Source organism: Microtus ochrogaster, chromosome 10 (genome assembly GCF_000317375.1).
Source record: "Microtus ochrogaster isolate Prairie Vole_2 chromosome 10, MicOch1.0, whole genome shotgun sequence".
Taxonomy (NCBI): Eukaryota; Metazoa; Chordata; class Mammalia; order Rodentia; family Cricetidae; genus Microtus; species Microtus ochrogaster.
The window spans coordinates 51,683,653-51,688,144 of record NC_022016.1 but is presented as its reverse complement, the minus strand read 5'-3'; the positions used below and the strand labels follow the sequence as shown (position 1 = coordinate 51,688,144).

The 4,492-nt window shown below is 50.7% G+C and overlaps 1 protein-coding gene across 2 annotated transcripts in view; it reads left to right on the top strand.

The window, feature by feature from the left end:
• Wasf2 (WAS protein family member 2) overlaps positions 1–4,492 on the top strand; it is an 87,081-nt gene that overhangs the window by 9,279 nt on the left and 73,310 nt on the right. Inside the window, exon 1 of one of the 2 annotated variants that reach the window (XM_005353109.2) lies at positions 2,288–2,472. The exons of the other annotated variant lie outside the window; for it this stretch is intronic. The gene's annotated coding sequence lies outside the window, so the exon portion shown is untranslated. Of the gene's footprint in view, positions 1–2,287; positions 2,473–4,492 lie in introns of those variants that run through there. 2 annotated transcript variants of the gene reach the window in all.

Below are 4,492 nucleotides of genomic sequence, written 5' to 3'. Positions count from 1 at the left end.
GGACATGAATGTGGCAGAGTACGCGTCAGTCTTCGGTCAGTCTCAGCCCAAAGCCTTCCTTCACTTTCCAGTCATAGCGGGATTTGAACAGTCACATGTCAGACTGAGTGACCCAATCCAAGCCTGGGAGCCACCAGTGATCACTGGGGCCCTGTTGGCACTGCTTACTTGGCAGTGTTGGTCTTTCTGGTTAAGCTTCCGAGAGGGAAAAAGACTTGAAAATACACCCAAAGCAGTCCTTGACAGCCAGACCTCTGCTCGCAAGAGCGGACAGACCTGACCTGGAAACACCAGGTGTGGTGGCAAATGTCTTCAATTCCAGCACTGGGGAGGTATGGGGAGGGGGATATCTCTGTAAATTCAGGCCAGCTTGGCTCACACAGTGTTCCAAGATAGCCAACAGTTACATATAGAGAGACCTTCTCTCGAAACAAACACGGACGGCCCCCAATTGTAATCTCATTTGGCTTCTGTTCAAGTTGTTCACCCACTTGTCATCTCTTCTCTCTTGACCCCTAGAATGGTAGGAAAATATTGGCCACATCCCTGGGGTCACTTTCCCACGAGTATATTGTTCTAGCTGCTGGATAGAAGGGGGCCCAAGTTTACGGTGGCCAGAGTGGAAAGAGCATTGACCTGACACCCTTAGGGCTATCCTGGCCTGCTAAGGGGTGGGGGAGGAAAGCCATCAGGTGACAAGCTGTCTAAGAGTAGGGAAACAGGGATAGATGCTAAGTGATATAGGTTCAGTCCTGGGGTCATCTCTAATTACCTGGTGACTATGGGCAAGAGTTATTTCATGAGTTCAGGGTGTTGTGCATGTTGTGTGTCAGGTTGTATACATGCAGGCCAGCCAGAGAATCACCTCAGGGGCTGTTCTGGCAACTTGCTTCTTTTTTTTTTTTTTTTTTCTACCTGGTTCTCTTATTGGCCTAGCTTGGACAAGGATTGCCTGGGACTGTGAGCTCTAGAGATCTGCTTGTCACCGCTTCCCCAGAGCTGGTTTACAGACCTGTATCTGTTATATTTTTTGTTTTGGATCTGAGTTCTAGAATGCAGGTCCTTGTGCTTTTCTGACAGCTGTGTTGTCGTCCCCCCACAACTTCCTGTCTTTCCTTCCTTCCTTCGTTTTTTGAGACAGGGTTTCACTATAGTATTAGATATAGTATTAGAGTCTGTCTTGGTAGAGCAGGCTGGCCTCGAACTCACAGAGATCCGCCTGCCTCTGCCTCCCGAGTGCTGGGATTAAAGACTGCGCCACCACCGCCGTGCGAGACAGGGTTTCTTTGTGTAGCTTTGGAGCCTGTCCTGTAACTCACTCTTGTAGACCAGGCTGGCCTGGAACTCACACAGATCTGCCTGCCTCTGCTTCTGGGATTAAAGGCGTGTGCCACCACAGCAGCCGGGTCACGATCACGACTCTCTTTTTTAAAAAGTTTAAGTTCAGCACACTGCCAAGAGCACAGCAGACACGCCAGTAACAGAGCGACTACCAGCCTAAGATTCATTCTTCCGTAAGAGGCCTGTACCTGTTACACAGACTTGCTCTAGAACACCAAATGAGCTAAACTGGATCCGTCACATGGTCACCCAGATGCAGCATTTTGTAGTCACTAAGCCACTGGGCGTGCGTCCCCACAGCTCCCACCTAAATGGGCTGGAAGCAGATCTGCTGGGTCTACAGTCCCTATTTTGAAGAACAAATTGGAAACTAGGCAGGCAGGAGTTGTCTGAAGTTGCAGAGCGAAGTGACAGATGTCAGTGGCCGCTCAGAACTAGCTTCCAGTACCTGCACCCAAGCTTCACCAGGACACTTAGCCTTTGGGGTGAGCTACAGCCTAAGACTCACAGTCCCCACCCGGTTTTCGGTCCCGCCTGGGACAAGGCGTGAAGGGACGTAACTATTTGCTACTCGAGGGGTGTTCATAGAAAGTTCATAGGCTCGGCCTGTTCCAGCCACCAAAAATCCTGAGTTTCTGGACTCTAATAAAAAGAATTCCTCTCTCAGCACATGTTTGACGAGGTCTTGCACTTTCTCAGCTGATGTTTTCCTCTTCGAACACGGGCGTCAATTTCCCTTTATTTCCACCTCCACTTCACTTGGTTTGCCCTAGCCTCTGTTTACTCCGATTGCGGAAGTCGCTCGGGTGGAGTTCCCGGGACACTACCTTTGAATACGTCTTTTGCGTACTTATTTAATTGGCATTGAATTCAAACCAATGGCATAGCTGGAAGCCCAGGGCGGGTGGGACAGGGAGCCAATCAGAACGGTTGGCGGGGTGTGGCTGCGTCCCGGGGCGGGGAATCACGTAATGGCGGACTCGGGCCGGTGGAGTGCGGCTTAGGGGCGTAGCGCGCTGAAGTGGGGTTCCGACTGTGTGGCAGCCCCCGAAGCGGTGGGCTGGAGCGTACTCCGTGGGGACACGGACCGGCCGCCAGCCCTTGTTTCTGAGGGCGACTGCGCGAGGTCAGGTGAGCAACAGGTCCCCCCTGGGCGCGCCCGGCTGTGAGGCGCCAGCGCCGGCCCGGCGGCCCCTACAGGGTCCCGGGGGGCAGCCGGTGCCCGCTCTGGCTGCCGCTGCCACGGTTCGCGTGCTGTCAGCGCTGTGGCGACACTTCAGGGGTGGTGGTGACCCAGAGTGCCCTTCCGACACTTGGGAGGGTCCGGCGAAAGTGTTAGGACCTGTGGCCCGGCCACCGGCACCCCGTGTGCTCTTGGGCAAGTCACGTCCATCTTTGGGCCTCAGTTTACCATTTGTCAAAAGACTGGCAGAAGTGTACGGATTGGGTCTCAGCAGTTTCCCGAGCTCTTGGACAAGTTCTTCTCCAGCCTGAGCCTCAGTTTCCATATTTGGGCCATGAAGTGATGGAGCTAACTCTTGGAGGCCCCTGGCCTGTGAAGCTGGGGAGTGGGTTGGACACTGTGTGTAAGTGTGTGCGCGCACGTGTGCACAGAATGAGCTGTAGAGAGAGGAGGGTTGGCTTACGGGGACCACTTGTCCCAGAGCGTGGGAGCCACCAGATCGTGACGGGGTAGGGCCAGGTCCCTTTGATCCTTGGAGATGAGGAAGTTTTATCCCGTCGTTCAGAGATTGAGAGATGACGAGGAAATAAATCCTTGGAGCCTTTGGGGCTACTGTTGGCATTTAAGCCCAGCACTGAAGAGGAGGAGGAAAGCCAAGAGAAACATTGATGGTTGTCCTACTGTGTGCCAGACTTTAGGAATACATTCTTGTTTAGTTTTTCCAGCTGTCCTTGCCAGTTCACAGGTAAGGAAGGCAAGTCTCAGAAGTTGAGTAACTTGCTCGGGTCGACACAGTAATATGTGGCGCTTACCATCGTGAGGGTGTTTCCTCTGGGAAGCACCGGGGCAGAGGGGCAGGGGTAAGTCACTGCTCGCTTCGAAGGGAACTTTGCTCTGTCGGAAATGGAGGGAGGGGTGTAACCCGGAGATTTGATTTCACTTCTGGTGTGGGGACAGGCTAGGTTTTGAGCTTAGGGTTGTTCATTTTAAGCCCCCCCCCCCCTTTTCACTCTGGGACTTAGAAAGGGCCATTCCCGAGTGTCACTTCATGTCAGAACAGCAGAGAATTCAGGTTGAGTCCATGCAGAAGAAAGTTCATCAGCTTTGGGTGTGTAGACTTGACTTCTGGTTCAGGGTGGTACCATCCCAGTCCCGTCTCTTTTGAAGAAGGCTGCCTTTTATTGGGAGGGAGAGGTCACCCATCTGTTCCTCTGAATTTCTTTGGGTTCCTGAGAGGAGTGAGGTTCCAACAACATGTCTCTCTTTGTAGTTCCTTATCTATCAGGTGAGCGAAGTCAGTGGACTTTGGAGGGAGTTGGGTACCATAGCCCTTGAGCTTTACAAACATCGAGAGCCTTGGGTTAATCAAAATAGTCGTCCAGCTGTGGGTATTGTCCTCATCTGTCAGTGATAGGGAGGAAAATCACAAGAGGAAGTCGCTGAGAAAGAGGGCGTTTCTTCGCTGTGGAGCCAATATCTATTTTCTTTGTTTGAAATTCTAAAACCAGAAAGCAGCAGCTAAAGGAGGAAGGAAGGAAAGAACTTCTAAATGCTGCTTCCTGTCAGGGAGCTTTGAGGGCTGTCCCAGTAGTGTGGGAGGCACTGCTTGCCCAGGAAAAGGCAATTGAATTGCCTGGACTTTGAGAATGATCTTGTAGTTTCTAGAATGGAGAATGAAATAACTAAGTCTTAAGTCCTCTCAGAAGACTGTTTAAAGAACATTTTAGTGAGTTATCACTGTTGATTCATTGTTCCCACAGTACTTTCCAGTCTTTGGCCAAGTTTTAACTATGATTTAACTCTGCGTTTTAACATAATCTGTCTTTGCTATTAGAGGATGCAGAGCCATCATCACATGAAAAAATATGATATGTTTGGACATTTATTTATATCTGTTATTATTGTCTCTTTAATGTTGTTACTTATTTTCTGTCAGACGAGTCTGAGTCTTCTTTTTTTTTTTTTTTT